At 34.7% G+C, this 20,099-nt stretch overlaps 1 protein-coding gene and 1 pseudogene across 23 annotated transcripts in view; both read left to right on the forward strand.

Moving 5' to 3' along the window:
- Robo2 (roundabout guidance receptor 2) overlaps positions 1–20,099 on the forward strand; it is a 1,713,446-nt gene that overhangs the window by 771,834 nt on the left and 921,513 nt on the right. The window lies entirely within an intron of this gene.
- LOC109702990 (B-cell CLL/lymphoma 7 protein family member A pseudogene) lies at positions 14,962–17,017 on the forward strand (annotated as a pseudogene).

Here is a 20,099-nt window from a genome sequence, read left to right on the forward strand (position 1 = left end):
TGAACTACTATGTGAAGACTGAATGAAAGTAACATTTCCTTTGTTGTTAATAACAATTGGTAAAGTATATAACTAGCTTCAGTCAGCAGTAAATACACAAGTAAAGTCATTCATGAAAGCCTTCTATCAATCATGAAACTATATGGCTTGAATGAATATTGAAATTACTTGTATTGCATATATCTGAGTAAGCCTCCTTGGGAAGTCTGATCATATGACATGATCGAAAGCTGGTTATGTGTACAAGACACCACATACCGTTATACTTCTTGAACTTAATTTTTATGTCTTAATACCATTTATTGGAAAAAATTCAAATTTCTTTTCAGGAATAAAATAATTTAGTTCATTGGGTTAAATGAATTATTGAATTGAAATGTTTGAAAAATAATGGTTCTACTGGTCCTCTACAGATATAAGGGATTTTGTTTTACAACATCAATATAAATTATCAAATAATTAATTAAACTTCAAATATTTTAAAATATATGATTTGCAAAAATATAATCATATATGAGCATGAACAAGGCTAGATAATCAATTTAAAGTCAAGCCCTCTGAAAATCTCTAATAAGGCTTTACTTATGGGCCAGCTAAATACAATTAAGCTAAAAATTATTTTGTTGGTTGACATTAAGTGGAATTTATAAGAATCTAAAAGAGCTGATGCTAGATATTGAATTATAATCAGTTTTTGCATGGATGTTAATGTACAGAACTCTGGAAGGGTGTTTAATTTTTGTAACCTTACATATAAAGCCTTATAAACTTGCAAGATTGTGTTATGATTCTTGGTGTCCAACTGAGTTTATTCAGTTAAGTGTCTTTCAGCTATAAGGTAGATGAACATAGGGTCATCCCATGTTAGTTTAGGCTAACATGTTTTATCCCATGTTTTAGGCTAGTCCAAATAAAGATGGAATGGTAGAATTATTTTTTATAAGGATAAGAAAGTATGATGAAATTTAGCCAGGTAAGGGCAACCAAGGATTATAGAAATTTCAATTTTGAAAGATTTGTGATATCTTTTATACTTAATACATGGAATAAAGTAGATTGAGTAAAAGGTTTTTTTCTTTCTTTTTTTGAGTTTTCAAATTGAACCTCACAATTCTTGCTGTGTTATTTTGTGCAGGTTAGTTTTGAAGATCTGGGCTCAAGCAGTCCTCCTGTCTCAGTCTCACAAGGTACATGATACTTCACATGGCTTAACCTCTTAATATACAGGTTTTCAAGGGGAGACATCGTAGTCATAAGAGGAAGTCCCATATATTGCTGTTCTTTCTTTCCTTGCTCTCTACAATTTGGTCCTAGGCATAAGGAACCTACTCCACATAGTGCACTGCAAACCTGTGTGTTCAACTGAAGCTACAAATATGGATGAGGTTCTGTGAGGTCTTGTCAACTCTTTCCAAGTGACCAATAATGTTGAATCCACATACTCACTCTTGAGGCAAGGTGCTAGAAGTAAAGGTCATACTTAAACAGATATTTCTAGAAAGCTCTAGTTCAGTAAAATGCTTTTTATTGGCATAAAGCTTTACAATGGGGGGCCTTTTCTTTGTGACAGATCAGTTAATGAATCCTCTAACCCAAGGGACTCTGAACTTATTCTATATAAAGCTAGATAGTAAATATTTTAGGCTTTGCACATCATATAGTCTGTATGGCAACTGTTCAACTTTGCCTTTGTGTAAAAAGTCACAAGACAATATATAAATGAAAAAACCTTTAGCTACAAAGAAATAGAGAGTAGACTGGAGTTAGACTATAAGAGTAGCTTGCCAACCCTTAGCCTACTCATTACCTCTGTATATGATTCACTTTTAGTTCTGTGATAAATCCTCTATAATTCTTCATAAATGAAAAGATATTCAAATGTCTGAGTAATACAATGGCTAGCTTTTCATGAACTCTAATAGTTTATATTTACATTTATTATTGAAAAGATTCCAAAAGGACAAAAATAGTATAGCCAGTGAGGCGTAGATAAAAGAATACACATCTTAAAAACACTTTATTCTGTAAATAATAATATAAATTCAAAAAGACATGGCCATGAGCAATATCAAATGATACAGCAATGTCAAGAAATATGAAAAAATAACAAAGGCCATTGAACTTCACAATTAGGGAGTTTATGGTAACCTTCAAGTTAGAGGTTTCAGTAGAAACACTGAGGCAGAATTAAAATGTGAAAAATTTATGCTTGATTATAGTGACCTATACAAAATCTTATATAAGACACAGGTTATTTTTAAATAGATGTCCCTCAAATATTATCTTTATTTAAACCTACTTCCAGAATAATTTAAGCCAGTTTAAACAAAAAGTATTACTAAAATAGTCATGCTTTCAGCATAATTTTTCTATCTGTATATAGATATTGATTAAATTCCCTATGCCACACTTGAATTTAAAGCTGTGACCTGTGATCTCAAATTGATTTCCTGACAATAATGATTAGGATGGCAGGTGAGCATCACAAATTTACTTATAGTCTGTATGTAGTGAAGTCAACGATTCTTTTTCCCAAAGAGAATTTGGTTATTTTAAAAGGCTTTGATTAACATATGTCTTATATCCACATCATATTATTTTCACACTATAAGTGTGTTAAAAAACATTTGCAATAATCCATAAAAGAATAACAATAGCATTCATGTTTAATTACTTAGTCTTGACTGTTGGTATTCAGAGCATGATGGAAGCCATCTCAAGACAGAATACAAAATGGTTGTAAACTTTGATTTCTGCTCCGCTCAAAAATAAATCAAATTTTTAAGTTGAATATGGGAACACAAACAATGTAAAGAAAGAAACATTGAAACGTTTGTCATGTTTTTAATCATGTTTATATGTCCTTTATTCCAGTGATTACTTGAATTTTAAAAATATTTTGTATTATTGAAGTTAATTTAATCACCTGCTATGGAAGGTACAGTCTTCTTATTTCTGCCAACTAAAATTCTAAATTGAAAATGTCATCCTATTTTGATTTTGAAGTTGAGAAGAGTAGTTATCATCTCTCTGTGTCTTCCTGTTCATCATGACAGCTTCCCAACCATCCACTTTAGATCAGCACTATGGAATGTCATGTGGCTGATGGATTCCTGTCTTCTGTGTTTTATAAAGAAATTTAATATAAATTCAATATAAACGTTAGCTATAAACAAATTTAATATAAACTTCGCTTCTCTATGGTAAAAGAACTGATAAGCTATAAAGATATATGGTGGCAATTTTATTCTTATTTAGAAGCATTTTAGAATATTTCCAAGGAATTAAATTATACCTGAATATATGTTCTTTGTGTCCACTTATTCTTCATTGATTTATGAAGTTGTTCCAATGTATAGGAAAATTGCAAATAACTTCTGACTCAAAAATAAATACATAGCAGCTTCTATTATCTTCTAACTCACATTTAAAGAGTGATACATATTTTTTAAAAGTAGAAAAACCAATGTGATGAATTTATTGTTAGAAATGAGCACGTAAGCTGGGCAAGCTGTGATCCCAGCTAATCAAAAGACAGAGATGAGGAGGGCTATAACTCAAGGTGAGCCTGGGCCAAAAGCTTGAGACCATACCTGTAAAATAACCTAAAACTGAAAGGGCAGTAGGTGTGGCTCAAATGATAGAGTGCTTCCCTAGCAAGCAGAAGGCCCTAAGTTCAAACTCCAATACTGAGGGAGAGAGTGAGAAAGAGAGAGAGAGATGAACCAGTATCTATAGCAGGATAAAAGGTGAAGACTATTAGTTCAATTTCATAATCATATATAATACATATACGTACATGTATATATACATATATATGCATACATAAGGATCAATTGACAAAGGAATTTGTACTATATGAGAATTCCAAAACTATGAATCTTGATGTTTATATAGGAACTGTCAAGTGCTACCATCTTCCCCTCTTCAGATAGAGAAACCTTGCTTCTCAAATATTTTACAATTTAGAAAAGTAATGGAAACAGGAATTCAGACACACATGGATGGCTCCTCATTTTCCCTTTGAAGTAGAAGAACGTAGTGCTTGTGAGATGTTTCTCCATTTATCTCTAAAGATTGCCATGAAATCTGCTCTATGATCCAGCCACACCACACTGAGGGATATACCCAAAGGAATGTGACTCAAGTTATTACAAAAGCACCTGTACACCCATGTTTACTGCAGCACTATTTACAATACCCAAGCTATGGAAACAGCCAAGATGGCCCACAACTGACAAATGGACCAAGAAAATGTATTTATACACCATGGAATTTTACTCAACCACAAAGAAGAATGAAATTCTGCCATTCGCAAGTAAATGGATGGTACTAGAGAACATCTTAAGAGAAGTTAGCCAGGCTCAGAAGGCCAAAAATTGCAAGGTCTCCCTCATATGCAGATTACAGACCCAAAATAAATGCAGTAATGTTATTGGACATGGGTCACACACTAAGGGGAGAACACACAAGGAAGAAACAGGGAAAGGAAAGGAAATCTAAAACTTGAATGTGGTTGATGTACTCCCTGTTGAGGAGTGAATAAAGTAATCTTAAATTGGCAGAGGCCACTATAGGGAGGGGACCAAGAAGTAGTGAAGAGGTCTGGTAGAAACAAACCAATGTGGGTTGCAATACACAAGTGCATGGAAGCAACGCTAGGAATCTCTTTGTATAGCTATCTTTATCTCAAACCAGCAAAAATGCTATGTCTTTCTTATTATCTCTTATGGTCTCGGGAGAAAAACAGGCATAACATGTTCTACCCACAAGAAAGTAAATGTAAAAATCATAAAATAAAAGGAGAAAAGGAAATAAAAGAGGAGAATGGATAAATGAATTGAGAGGTAGTTAAACAATCGAACATACATAGTATTTTAAAAAATACAATTATGAATACAATAACACACACACACAAAAAATAGGTGACCATATACAAAAAAACTTGCCATGTATCCAATCATCCTTCAACCTTCAAGTATATCCTTTAACCAACTTTCCGGAACACTGCATGTTAGGTAGCCACTGGTGCTGAGCAAGGTTTGGTTTTTATCATACACCATGTTTTTTCTCACTTGCCTATCTTAAAGCTACTATGGATTCTTTTTCTGCCTCACTCTTGTACATCTTGGAAATTTCAATTGATTATTATGAGATTCAGCTTACATATCATTTCTTCAAGTAACCACATTCCATGTCTCCAAGCAACACCAAGCGCTTTCTCTTCTCTCTGGCACACTGATTCCTTCATACTTCTATGACTACAATAATTATTTTGCCCTGATTACTAGTCCATTTGGATGTTACCTCCATATAATGAAGGCTTCTAAAGAATGGGGATTTTGTTCTATTTACTTTTGTACTTACAAGACCTATCATACTGGAAAAAAGTATACTGCTCATTGGCTATATGAATGAACAAGAAAACCTTCTGGCTTTGCCTCTCATATTCTTATCAGTCAAATAAATTTTTTGTCATTCCATGGTAAGTATTTGTTAAAAAATAGTAAGCATACTCTCAAATTTTTGTACTCTTAACATTAGGTACATAACTTGAGATTTAATATGAAGTATTAGATTTAAGCAATAATGAAGAATTTTACCATACTCTGTTGCTTTTTCGTAAGAACTTCTATAGTATTAAATTCAGATTGAAATAGGATAGTCTACTTTTATTTTAAAATATGCAATAACTACTAAAGAAGAAATGGATTATAATGTGAGGTACTAAAGGCGGTAGGAGAGAATTGGAAAATGCACAGGGAAAAGAAAAGCTGAGGAGCTAAGTATTAGCAAACCTAAATTAAAATAAATAACAAAAGAATCCTAGCTATTGCTTCCAGCTTCACTTCACTTCATTTCCAGATTCTGGTTCTTAAAAGAACCATATTTTTTTGAAAGGCTAAAGAAAGGCACAAATCAATGGCCAGAAGCCTTTGTGAACTAGAATGAGTGGTCATGGTGACTTCTATGTGGTCTTCTTGCCAGGGTTGTTCTAGTAGGGGCATCAGTGCAATGTGTTCTTAGTCTTCTGATCCAGGGTATGATCCTGTATTTAAATAGTGACATTAGTTCTATTTTCTATTTATTTATTTATTTATTTTTGTTGTTGTTCATTTATTCACATGTGCATACATTGTTTTGGTCATTTCTCCACTCTGCCCCCCTCCCCCACCTTCCCCCTTCTTTCAGTTTCAGGCAGGTCCTGTTCTGCCCTTATCACTGATTTTGTTGAAGAAAAGACATAAACATAATAAGAAAGACAAAGCATTTTTGCCAGTTGAGTTAAGGGTAGCTATGCAGAAATATTCCTACTATTGCTTTCATGTACCCATGTGTTACAACCCATGTTGATTCAACTCTAACTGATCTTTACAGTGGTTCCTGATCCCCTGCTCATGATAACCTGTCGTTTTAAAGCTTCTGTATTAGTTCCTCTGGAGTGGGGACATCAAACACTTTCATGTTTTGGGTTTTCTACCTATTCTATATCTCCTGTATGTGCTCTCCCCTTGACATGTGATCCAAGTCCAACCACATTGCTGCATTTGCCCTAGATCTAAAGTCTGCATATGAGGGAGAACATGCGATTTTTGGTTTCTGAGCTTGGCTGACCTCGCTCAGAATGATGTTCTCCAGTTCCATCCATTTACCTGCAGATGATAAGATTTCATTCTTCATGGCTGAGTAAAATTCCATTGTGTACAAGTGCCACATTTTCTTGATCCATTCATCAATAGTGGGGCAACTTGGTTGTTTCCATAACTTGGCTATTGTGAATAGCACTGCAATAAACATGGGTGTGCAGTTGCCTCTGGAGTAACTTGTGTTGCATTCTTTTGGGCCTATCCCCAGGAGTGGGATTGCTGGATCATATGGCAGGTCTATGTTTAGATTTTTAAGAAGCCTCCAAATTTTTTTCCAGAGTGGTTGCACCAGCTTGCATTCCCACCAGCAGTGGATTAGGGTTCCTTTTTCCCCACATCCTCACTAACACTTGTTGGTGGTGGTGTTTTTGATGATGGCTATTCTAATAGGGGTGAGGTAGAATCTTAGTATGGTTTTGATTTGCATTTCCTTTATGGCTAGAGATGGTGAGCATTTTTTCAAGTGCTTTTTTGCCATTTGAATTTCTTCTTTTGAGAATGTTCTGTTAAATTCAGTTGCCCATTTTTATATTGGCTCACTGATTTTAGGAGAGTTTACTTTCTTAAGTTCCCTGTATATTCTGGTTATCAGTTCTTTGTCTGATGTATAGCTAGCAAATATTTTCTCCCACTCTGTGGGTGGTCTCTTCAGTTTACAGACCATTTCTTTTGTTGTGCAGAAGGAGAGGAAGACACAGCTAAATAACTGAGATGCAATCTTAACAAAAGTCTTTTAGATTGCATAGGGAAATCATTGTATGGCAATTATTGATCAAAACAAGAACAAAATTATTTAATTAAAAAATGTCTAGTTAAATAATTTATCTGATATCAAAAGCAACAGTAAAGTTAACAAGTTTAAAACAGCATAAAGATTTTGAAATTCTTTGTTAAAAAGTCAAAATTGCCTGAATGTTTTCACCTACAGCATGTTTGCAGAATGTTGTGTTTCCAGCTAATTGTTCCCTTTCAGGAGGCAGGAACATTTACATTCAGTGACTGGGGATGTGCATAACTTAGAGATTAGAGATTAGTTTCTGCTAGACTCAACATATTGCAGTTTTACAAATTAGCACTAGACTTAAGGAGCCTACAACAGATACAAAAATAATGTCTGATTCTATTGCTAATTGTACTGACTCTGGGAACCTTTTAGTAAATATTTTGAGTGACACAAACCAGAATCTGATACGAAATATAGAGATTTATGTCTGTGTTTAAAAATACATTAACTGTTCAAGTTTTGTATTATATTTAGTGCCCACCTAGTGTGTGCTGGGCAAAGAAATAAGAAGGAAACTCTTCATCCCGTAAACCTTAATTTGCAACAGGTGACTTGAAGCACGTGGACATTATTCCTTTCAATTTGATACCAGCCTAGAAACATTTCATGCTTTTGATCTGTGTATTTTAAATGATGGCATTGAATGCCACTTTGTGTTACACGATGATTAGGGATAAAACAGACTTTCCAATCCATAATTAAGAACAGAAAAAGTGATGGTCTTTTTTCTCTTCTATCTAATAAATGATTAGAGACCCAGACTGAAAAAAGTTAGTAAATCTACCACATAGTTTGCATTATGCTTTTGCTAAAAAAAAAAAAAAAAAAAAAAAACCACCAACAAGAACAATAAAACAAAGCAAAAATCCCTTATATGCCTGTCACTAAAATACACACAATAAAGCTCAACTCAGTGGTCTCCTTCCGAATTGAAGAAGAAGGAGAAATGAAGTCATAAAAATGAGTCTTTTCCTGGTGCAGTCTTACTCAGAAGTATAGCTACTTGATAGGTATCACAATGTTTCCTTTGGCTTCCACTATCTCACTTGACACTAGTGACCTTTGAACCAGGCTCTTGGCTCATGGTCTGTAATGTACTGATGTTAAATGTGTGTCATGTGGAAAATATTGGATACTGTGTTATACATCATAATAAACTACTAAAGATTAGGGCCATGAAAACCAAAGAAGCCAAAATCTATAATTATTGAAATTTGTGGGAATTTTTCTAAGAAGACCTAGCCATTTTAATCTTATTTTCTTTTTTTTAATGGTCCTTAATGAAAAGGAGAATATACACAAAGGGCTCAATCCACAACCACTCTTTTATTTTTTCTTATTAGAGAACATAAAACAGATTTATGGCTTGCCTCAGATATAAACCTTATACAACATACAACAAAGGAGACATGGACACTCAGAATAAATTTTTGTCAAGTTCTGTCTTTAAAAGAGGTTGAAGAATGATTTTGATTAGAAAACAATTATATTTTGACTTTTGGAAGTATCACATTTTAAACATTTCATCAGAATTATGTTCTTATTGAAGGCACATTTATAAATAATGTTTTAATGATAAAATTTGCCAAACTTATATTATGCCTTTTTACGTTATTTTATCCTGGTTTTATTACAACTTTTATATGAGATAACCAGTAAAAACGTAATTGATTGATTTTATTGGCCCATGTATATTACCAAAATAGAAGCATTAACGGTGTGTTCAATCAGGCAATTTTGTCTAAATTCTGTTTTGGAGTTTCTTTCCTTGAGGTTGTTATTAAATTTCTTCTTTAAATACTAGAAAATTGGCATTATTGTTTGAGTGAACATTTGAGTCTTATCCAAGAAAAAAGGGAAAATGTATATATTTAAAAATATTTGTTCTTTATTCTTAACAGATAATAGCTATAGTTCCAAGCACCATTTGGCTTCAATAAGGAAACCACCAAACTCTGCCCTTAGAAATTGGAAATCTTCTACACTCAGGTTATTCAAAAACTATGCTGCATCTTCTGTAGAAAATTGCAGTCTAGATGAGTCTAGGTTAACATTACATATGTCAGAGAAGAAATGCCACCTAATGTGCTAGATCAGGAAAGAAAATTAGCAAATGAATAAATTATCCCTTGCGTACACTTTAAACAATAAGCAAATTTGCTGTTTACCTTGCAGTTTGAGCTTTGTCTGAGGCCACTAATAACCATTAAAAATGAAACAGTTGAGTCATCATGTGGAGTCTGTTTTCTTCCCTGACTTCCATGGCTAAGCTCAGATTGCAGTGCTGAAATATGGCTGCAAGGAATCTTTGAATTGCTTAGTGGCAAGGCCAATGGCAAGCTCTGCCCCACATCAACTAACCATAGCAAATTCCTTTGAGTAACTAACATCCTCCAGTTGTCTATTCTCATGAAAATGTACCAGCATCACTTTGTAGTTTATTTCAAGGATGTTATACATTGAAATCACTGCCACATTTAGATGTGCATTCATATTTTCTGCATGAGTTTTCTCTTAGAAGGTGAGCTTGAAGCTACTGAACTGGGTTGATAGGAAGGTGATGTCTGGCAAAAATTTTATAGCCACAGAGAAGATTGGTCAGCATACTGCTTATTCCTCACTATAAATTTTACACAAAGACTGTGTCCACCACTTTTTAATGAAAACTAGCTTGAATGATGTCTCACTTTCAACCTAACTAGAGTTTGGGTGGTATAACATCATCACATATTAGGTATTTGTCTCATGGAGCATTAGCTGAGCTTGGTGCTTTAGGTAGGTGTTTAAAGAAAATATATGAATCTTATTTAAAAGAATAAAATGTTATCAAATATAACAGCTATTATTTTTTTTTTGAAATCCATGAACCTATCAAGGCAGATTTTAAGAAGAACCCCTACAACTGTCAATCAGAGGTATCAAAAGAAAAACTTTCTGAAGTAAAGAGCTTTTCTGTCTGCTTAAGATTTGCATGACCATGAAAGCAAGTCTTTGAATGTATCAGACAGGATAACGTAATTATTTTTAAATTTTCCCAAAATGAGTTCAAGACAGACTCTTCTTAGATACTAACTATGGTAAAAAAAATTTGGTAGCTCCTATTCATAATTTTTTCTTACTTCCAAGACTTCAACTCATGTAAGCATAACATTCATCAGGTAAAATGCTTGCAATCCTGGCCTTTTGTGTGACCAGCATTGCATACCCTGCCTAAACTGAAAGGTGGATTACTGTTCCCCAAAGAAATGAGTGAATGAATGATGTCTGTAAATCTCTATGACAAACAAGATTACCTCTATGATAATTTTATTTGGAAATAATTAATGACAGCATCTCTGTTCAAGAATTTTTATGAAATTGATCTTCTTGTCACAGATGATCAGATGCAAGTTTGAGAACTATGTGGGAACACATATCGCTACCATCCAGGTTATCATTAGAAATTTTTGGGCAGGTTATATAGTGCTATTTCAATCAATCAGGACTGCTACCATCCTACCTGATGAATTTTATGCTTCTATCAGTATAACTTTAACCTATGTGGTTGGTGTTAACCATGGTACCATCAAATTATGTTGCTTTTGAAATTGTTAATTTGACAAATATCCAAAATAACTGGAATTACTCATCTTTAGTTGAAAAATAAGCAGTAGTTCTATGAGTTTTCATCTTGGAATATTTTACCAGGGAAAAATCTAGGAAGACTGAGCTTAAAAGTCTTAGCAACTCAAATCTGAAAGTCATTAAATTAAGAAAGCCTCTCTGATTATAAATAGTCACAGTGCATTATAGATATAAGTCTGAAGAGGTCTAATCATTTCAGGAACTAGTACAAAAATGTCCCCTTTGAGGCTTTGATTTGTGAGTGATGCTGTGTCACAGATAAATGTATTAAGCCTTTATATTTACTGTTAGAGAAATGTAGGTTAGAAGAAGTTTCCTGCAGTATAAAGGTCAAATATTAAGGGATTTATTCACCTAAAACTATTGCCTAGAACATTTTACTTGTTTTCATTAAAAAAAATTGTTATTGGATGTTTCTGTGCTTACAAGTCCTTTCAAATTACACAAAGTACAATACTCAATGCAATACAGATTTTAAAAAAGCATGTACAAAATTTTCAGGTGCTGGACTTATTATATTTTGGGGTTTTTTTTCACTTCATTCATCATTCCATTAATTCTTTTTTTAAAAATCTCTAATTCTATAAATGTAGTACCCAGGAAATTTCACTTTCATCCTGTTTTGATAATTTTAGGAATAAAAATATTAGGGTACACATATTTTTATATAGGCTTCTTAGGTTATGCTGAGCCTTTAAACTGCGTATGTTAAATTTAGAGGAAAATGCTAATTCATTCTTAATATAGGTAAATTGACATAGAAGAAGCAATTATTTGAATGCATGGACTTAACTTTTTTGGAAATCATTACTATATTTATATCATTATAATTTTAACTCGTTTATTTTTCAAACTTCAACTGACCTTATTGTATTATTTTTCCCTTCTAAATTTTTATCTTGTGTAGATTAATACCCACATGCTTTACAGTTAAAAACCTTCATGAAATATTTTTAGATAAATTCATCTTGAGTTTTGTTGTTAAGACACAATTTTTGTATGGAACTGTCAATAAATATGTGAAAATTGTGCTAGATAAAGGAAATATGTTAAAAAATTAACTTTAATTTCTTAACAGAGAATTTATCAAATAGGTGGTTAAATAAGAGAGCAGGCACTGTTAGACATGATTGCTGGCTCCTCTATCCCAAATTCATACATTGACATCCTAATCTCCCAATATTATGGTATTAGGAGATGAGACATTTGGCAAGTGATTAGAGCTTGAAACCAAAGCCCTAATATTTAATGGAAGTAGGACTGTGAGGACACAGCAAAAAGAAGGTCATTTATAAGTCAGGAAGTGGGTCCTCACCAAACACTGAACCCATCTTAGTCTTGTTCTTCCCAGATTCAAAAACTATGAGGAATAAATAGCTGTTGTTTTAAGTTACCCATTTTTATGATTGTGCTATAACAACCCAAATGGACTCACTGGATACTCACTAGATAATTTGTTTTGGTATTGTCTTTAGAGAAAAATGATACTTGCCACTCACTGAGTGTCCATGTAGAAAAAGTCTAAAAGTGTTTGGGTTAGGAGTATGAGAAAACCTGTTTTTTCAGACGCATTTATTATCCAAAAGGAAAGACACAATAAGAAGATAGGGAAAAACTAACATTTTATAGGGTTTACATACTTTACAAGTTTAGTATGGGTAAGAAAAAGGAAAACAGTATGGTTATTTTTAATTTCTTTTAGAAGAGGCTGTAGACTTTGGTAATGTAAAAATAAAATTCATATGTTGAGTGTAAACTAGTCATACTGGTAAATAATGTATAAGAAAAAATTTAATTTTCTAATTTAAAAGTAGTCACGTAGTCTCTCTTGAAAAGTCTGCACTGACATTGGGTAATGTAAGAACATTGAAATTTATAACTCTCCTCAGTGAGCACGTTTATTGCTGAGATTTCTTAGTTCAATGATCAAATTTTGATTATATGGCAGTTGGTTACTAATTTTTGGTCCACTATATCACAAAATATTCCAAAGAATATATGAAAAAAAAACTGTCAATACAAAATTTGACAAAACCCCAGGATTTTCAAAACTCTGGTGTATAAATACTAAAATAAGCTTGAAGTCGCCCAAGATCTTTATTTACAATTAGTCAAGAAAGCATATAGTTGCCATTCAGCACAAATTATTACCTTTAATCAGAAACCTGGATTCTCAAATTTACTGAAGAGAATCAGAAATAAAATATCTCTGATAGTTCAAAGGAAACTTTAAGATTCTAACATATTTTATAATATCTCTTAACTTCTACATAAAACATTTCTTTACTGTTGAAATACTAATATTTTATACATCACCTAAGCTTTTGTGATAAGAAAAATAAACACATTTCAGTTTGCCTTTTATCTACTGTTTTTCATTAATTACAAAGTAGCATATTTCTGATGAGTTTTTGACTCTTTGCTTTTATTACCCTTATAATATACTGCAAGGGACTGTCATTATGTTACATTTCTAGTCAGAAATGGTTTTTAATTTATTAAGTTCTTTAATGGTGGCATGTGTCTCTGCATCTGATTACTTCCTACATTGTTTACTCATTTATTTTCTTTTGACCAACCTGATTCTGTTGTGCTCTTTATCTCCTATCTTCAAAGCTCCATTTCTGCATCAGATGTGACTGTCTAAAGTTAGTTGCTAATATAAACTTCAAATGCAAAGCTTCACTTTAAAAAATTACAGCTGAAGTTTATCATTCCTGAAAACATACAGCTGTTCCTATCACATTTATTCCTTTTATTGTCAGGATCATAAAGCTCAATGCTAGAAGCAGACTGTTTTCATTTCAATTCTGCTAACAATTTAAGAAAATCAGGCTTTGATCTTTAGGAGGAAGATTTGGGGCACCCTGAGTGAAATGATTGCTTTGGAGTTTTATTTTACAGGAACATGCAATTGTGCTCCAGAATGAGTTTAATACTCATTACCAATGGACAGGGAAGAGGGAAGAAGTCATTCTGTTGTCAGCCCCAAAGAAATCAAGTTTAACTTATTTGAAGACTAAACACTTGGGTGGAACTTGTTTGATTTTGAATGAAATAGATCCCTGAGTTACTGATCCCTCTGGAATTGTTCCTTACAAAATTGAGGCAAACTAACCTGAAATAGAGGACAGAGGAGTGAGAAAGTAGGAAATATTTTTGGGGAACTTCTCATAGGACAGACCAAAGTTTATTCTGGAGGGAGATATTAGACAGGAAGGTTTTTATATTTTAATCAGCCTCCTTGAGAAACAGTTTATATATCATAATACCCACCAGTGTGTAATTCTGTAGTTTTCAGCACATTTACAGAATCACAACATAATCATCATCATACCATAATTTTAGAATTTAACTCCAAAATAAACCTGGTGTTTATTAGCATTCAGTACCCATTCCATCCCCTCTTGTTGTACCCTCAGGCTGGCTCTGGCAACTTGTGATCTACAATCAGTCTTTATTGGTTTGTCTGATCTGAACATTATATATAAATGAAATCATATATTTGATACTTAACATGAAATAACATTTTTAAACTTTTTCATAATATGCCATGTATCAGTACTTCACTACTTTTGTTACTGAATAATGTTCTGTTATACTAATATATCAGGTCATTTTGATCATTCATTCATTAATTAATGGATATTTGTATTGCTCTCATTTTCTATTACTAATAATGCTGCTTGTTCTTCTTCATGGCTGAGTAAAATTCCACTGTGTATAAACACCACATTTTCTTGATCCATTCGTCAGTAGTGCGGCATCTTGGCTGTTATTGTTCTGATATAAAATATGCTATTTAGATTCTGTTCACTTATTCAGTATCAAATTGAATGTACGGAAGAAATAAGTATTAAATAATAAATATTTAAAATATCTGTTAAGTTCTTACTACATGCGAAAATGTGGGAGCTAAAATGTGAGTAATATACTGTCTTTGGGGGAGAAATCCCTATGGATAAGTGGCAAGACTATCCCTTTATTTGTGATTTGACTTTTCCTTAAAGACAGTAATTCTCCTGAAAGGTGCTTGTATAGAGACAACCCATTTTCTAACTTTTGTTCCACTGAGGGATGGAACTGGTTTTCTCCTCTCCTCTATTGTAACTCTCAACCCATCCCCTTCTTGTTTTTGTGCAAAATCCTTTTCTCATTTTTCTCTCCTGTCTTCCCATGTACCTACTTAGTCTACAGATTGCTGATCTCCTTACCAATTCATCTACATTCACTAAAGGCTTTTATGCTCAGTGAAACGTGTCTCAAAGTCTTGATTTCATATTAAAACCAGTAATATTTATGTAGGTTATAGTTCTAAAATTTTATAGTACTCTCTGAAAGTGCAATTTTTCCAATCACTTGTGTCCAAATTGTTTGGTAAGAAGTAAATTCATATCCTACACCAAACCTATTCAATCATAATCCCCCAAAGTGGACATCAGGTAATTTGTATTGTTCATTAGGTCTGCAGAGTGTGATTAGAATGATAAAATTTGAAAGTGGCATCCTGTACTTTCTCATTTCCTTATTTTATTGAACCATACTATTCAACATCTACAATTCTCTAGTCATCCACTCCTGTGTAGACACTACAGTCAATTATTCTTCCTCTGAAATAAAAATTCCCATTCTTTGAACAAAAACTTTTCTCCATTATTTTTTATTAATTCCATTTTTAGCTTTTGATCTCAAGTATTTTAGTATCCCTTGGGCTTCCTTTGCCACTCTACCCAACCTAAATCCTATTATCCAACACTTCAAGAGTTCCTTGTTCACAATACGGACTCCACTGCTCATTCACCTTTTCAAACACATAACATTCAGCAAAACCCAACCTCAGACTAATCCAACTACTACCGTCTTGATTACTATAGCCAGCCATCTGAGGAAGGCTAGAAAACATTTCCACGGCTCTTCAGATTATTGACACTACCGTATTTGTTTCTCTCTTTTACACCATTCAAAACACTGCTGAGCAGCTAATCAGCTCTCTGCTCCATTTTCTCCAAAAGCTACTTCAGAATTTTATGACACCAAGAATCATATTTCTATCTAATTTCTCTTAGGTGAGGTTTTGCTTTCCATTTTTCATCATTTTTTTGTATTTCCAGGTCCCGGTATTCATTTGTTTACCAAACATACCCTCTAGAATTTCCTATAGCCATTTAAATTAAATGTCTCTTTTACATAGATTAATGGCTTCAAAGATAGCAGATGGTAAACCTCAGAATATGTAAGCTTGGTGTATGTGTGTGAGTGTGTGAGTGTGTGTGCGCGAGTGAGAGACCGGGCGGGCGCGAGTGTGGCCGCCACGGAACCAGGACCCGGCGGGCGCGCTCCCCACAGCCTCTCGCTCCCCGCCAGAACCGAGCCGAGACCAGGAGCCCAGCCAAAGATGATATCAAGAGGGTCATGGCGGCTATCGAAAAGTGCGCAAATGAGAGAAGTGGGTGACTGTCGGTGACACATCTCTACGAATCTACAAGTGGGGCCCTGTGACGGAGCCGAAGGTTGACGATAAAAACAAGAATAAGAAGAAAGACAAAGATGAGAAGCGTGGCTCAGAGGTGACCACTCCGGAGAATAGCTCCTCCCCAGGGATGGTGGACATGCGCGACGACAATAGCAACCAGAGCTCCATAGCAGATGCCTCCCCCATCAAACAGGAGGACAGCAGCAACTCCAGTCCTGCTCCTGAGCCCAACACAGCTGTGCTTAGCGATGGCACTGAAGCCAAGATGGACGAAGTGCAGGCTGATGGAAAGGAGCACCTTGGGACTGAAGACACTTCTGACGAGCAGAACTCACAGTCATGGGTGCAAAACTCACTGAGCAGCTCAGAGAAAGCAGAACGGCAGCCATCTGCAGAGTCGGTTGTGGCAGAGAATCTACAATCTCTCAGGATTTGGAAAGAGTGTCACCCTCTAAGAAGATGAAGCTGGAGGCCTCTCAACAGAACTAAAAGATGTAGACTCTAAGTTGAAACCTCTGGTCCATGTTTCATAGCAGGTACATCACCCTCAGAAAAAAAAATATGTATATATAAGGAACTTATCTGTTTCCTGCACTTCAAGAAGAATTGAAATGTTCCTGAATTTCAACTACCTCATACAAAATGTCTCCTGAAATAAGGGGAAAAAAAACCTTTGAAAATCTTAATGTCGAAGTTAACAATGCCAGAAAGGTTTCTGTCTTAAAAAAAGAAAAAATCCTTGTACTTATCAATTTTGCCCCTCAGGCCGTCAGTTCTATGAAGAGCTACGTTCTGCGTCTTGACAGGGAAGTATCCAGATGCGTGACCTCTCAACATATTTCAAGGTCAAGGCAGCATTACCTCCAGATTCTATAGAGTTCGGGTCACGTTTTTTTTTTTTTTATGGTGAAACTGCATTTTGGTGAAAGACGAGTTTGGATATTTCTTTTTTGGGAAACAAGAGGTTACAACATAGACAGCTGAAGGAGAACTTAGCACACGTATCCATGGAGGTAATATGGCTGGGGTCACCTGCGCCACTTTTGCCCACCACAGCTTCTCTGAACAGGCAAGGGGAGCTGGAGCGGTTAAGGATGACGATGACGACGTTCACAGTACCAAGGCTGTCATTTGTTTTTCTCTGAAGTGCCTGAAGGTAGGAATGGGCAGGCACTGGGGACCAGCTGGGCCCCTCTATGCCACGCCAGGCAAAGCGCCAGCAGCCCTGCATTCCACGCTGCCCAGGAAGGCCTTCCATGCGGAACGGTCAGACTGCAAAATCCAACGTGCTTCCTTCCCTGCTGCAGCCCACTCCCCAGGGCCGCTGCTCCCTACGCCTTACACCCCTCGCCCCCTGTCCCCACTACAGACTCTAAGACTTTTCAGCCAGGCCGAGCCAGGGGCGAGGGATCCTAAGTGAATGCCTTCTTCGGACATCAGGCCCAGTGGCCTAAAGGGCTCCCAGGGCAAACTTACTTCCCCTAAAACTTAAAGATGGGGGAAATGCGGCTACACATTGCACAAAGTGCTGGCACTTACACCCACAACCCAGGCTGTTGACAGATTCTTACAGGGTTGTGACTTCCCATCATCAAATAGTGTCAGGGTTTGGAATGTCCATTGTTGTCGAGGACCTGGTTAGAGGTATAAAGACCTGTTTTTCACGGTTTAAAAAAAAAAAAAGAATATGTAAGCTTTATAAGAAAAATAATCTTTGCATGTGTGATTAAATTAAGAATCTTGAGATGGAGAGATGTTCCTGGATTATCCAGGTGGCTCTAAATACAATGGTATGTGTCTTATAAGCGAGGGGTAAAGTGGATAGGATAGACACAGAAGAGAAGGTAATATGAACATACAGACAAAGATTGGAGTAATTTGGCCACAAATTAAAGACTATCACTACCACCAGGAAACAGTATGAGAAAGATAAAGGGAAAGACAAAGGTAATCCAGTCTGTTTAAAATTACATTAATTAATTCAGGAAGAATAGATTAATGCACTTTTGTGTGATGTTCATTTTTATGGACACTCTAAGGATGGTTTGCTAGTATTTAGAGGTATCCTTTCTGGATCACACACTCCAGAGGTAGCTTTACATGTAAATCACATATCACCTAATCAAAAGCAGATGTTTCATTAATTAACAGTAATTGAACATTAGGCATTAGTCGTCATTGGAAGATGGTAGCCTATATTTCTATATCAATGATATTTTAGCTGTGAAGCTCTATAAGAATAAAGTTAGTGAAGTCAGAAGATCAAGGATAGTGTCCTAAGGCCACCACTTAGTACTAAAATGATCTTAAATAAATATATATGTATATATTTATGTTTACATAGACATATTTATATCTATATATATTTGATGTATGAAAAAGAAATATTTGGAAAGAACAAATTTCTGATCTATAGCTCTACCTGTTTCACTTATGTTTCATTTGTTCAACAAAACATTTATTGAGCCCTACTATGCATTAGACTCTAATGTGCTAAAGATGAAACCTGAAGGACATGTGGCCTACTGCTAGAGACAGATACTAAAACAAATATGCCTAATTGTTGGTATGTGTTCTTACTACCCAGGATATCTTAGAAAACATCATTGTATAGGTCTTTGCTATAGAACAAAGCAAATGATATTATTAAGGATTGTATTTAGTCTCGTTCTGTGTGTGTGTGTGTGTGTGTGTGTGTGTGCATGAGCACATGTTTGTGTCCCTTTCTTTTCCTCTACTAGCTCAGTAATTATGCTCTATTACTGCACCAAAATTATTGTTCCTAAGAATTGAGTTATTTCAGGTTTTAGAACATAAGCAGGAGTTTGGCTTATGGGTAAATTAAAAGCTATGAAATGTGTGTATCAAATTTCCTGAACATTGACCTATTTCTTTTTCTAAATAATTGTTTCTAAACTTCACTCATAATATTGGATGTGATTGCCAATTTTATCTTGCCAAGCCTTATTTAATTATTTGTTCTAAAACGTAGTAAATCATTAAATTGAAGTTTTCTGTGCTGTAAGTTTGTCTATTTTATTCATCCTGTCAGAACCATGAGGCAGTTTTCACTGGAAACCATGATACCAGAAATTCATATATTTCAATTATGTTCCCCCAGAGGCCAGTAATTATTGGAAAAACAGTTATCTGGTTTTATAGCCAACCTTTGTATAGAAGTTCATCCCTACAATCTTGAGTGTAGTGATCTGAGATCTCAGTCCACACTGTGAATGCAAAATAGAAATGGTATCACAAATAGCAAAATATGCCTACATAGTAATCCATTATTTACCTATACAAATGTGCCAGAAGGCATTTAGCACAAAATATTTCTCCTTTCATGTTTTAAAAGTAATTTTGGTTTATAGTGTTATAGTCACCATAATATTTCTTGTTTTCTTTATTATATACTTTCTCCTTCTCTTCTTCCTTCTCTTCTCTCTTTCTGTTCTCTTTCCTTTCCCTTATTCCCTTTGTTCTCATCTCTATTTTTGTTCTTAGATTGGATTCTTACTACTTTTGGTAAATGTTGACTTCTCTAGTATTTCAGGGGTTATTTTCACTTTGG

This window comes from Castor canadensis, chromosome 5 (genome assembly GCF_047511655.1).
Source record: "Castor canadensis chromosome 5, mCasCan1.hap1v2, whole genome shotgun sequence".
Lineage (NCBI taxonomy): Eukaryota > Metazoa > Chordata > Mammalia > Rodentia > Castoridae > Castor > Castor canadensis.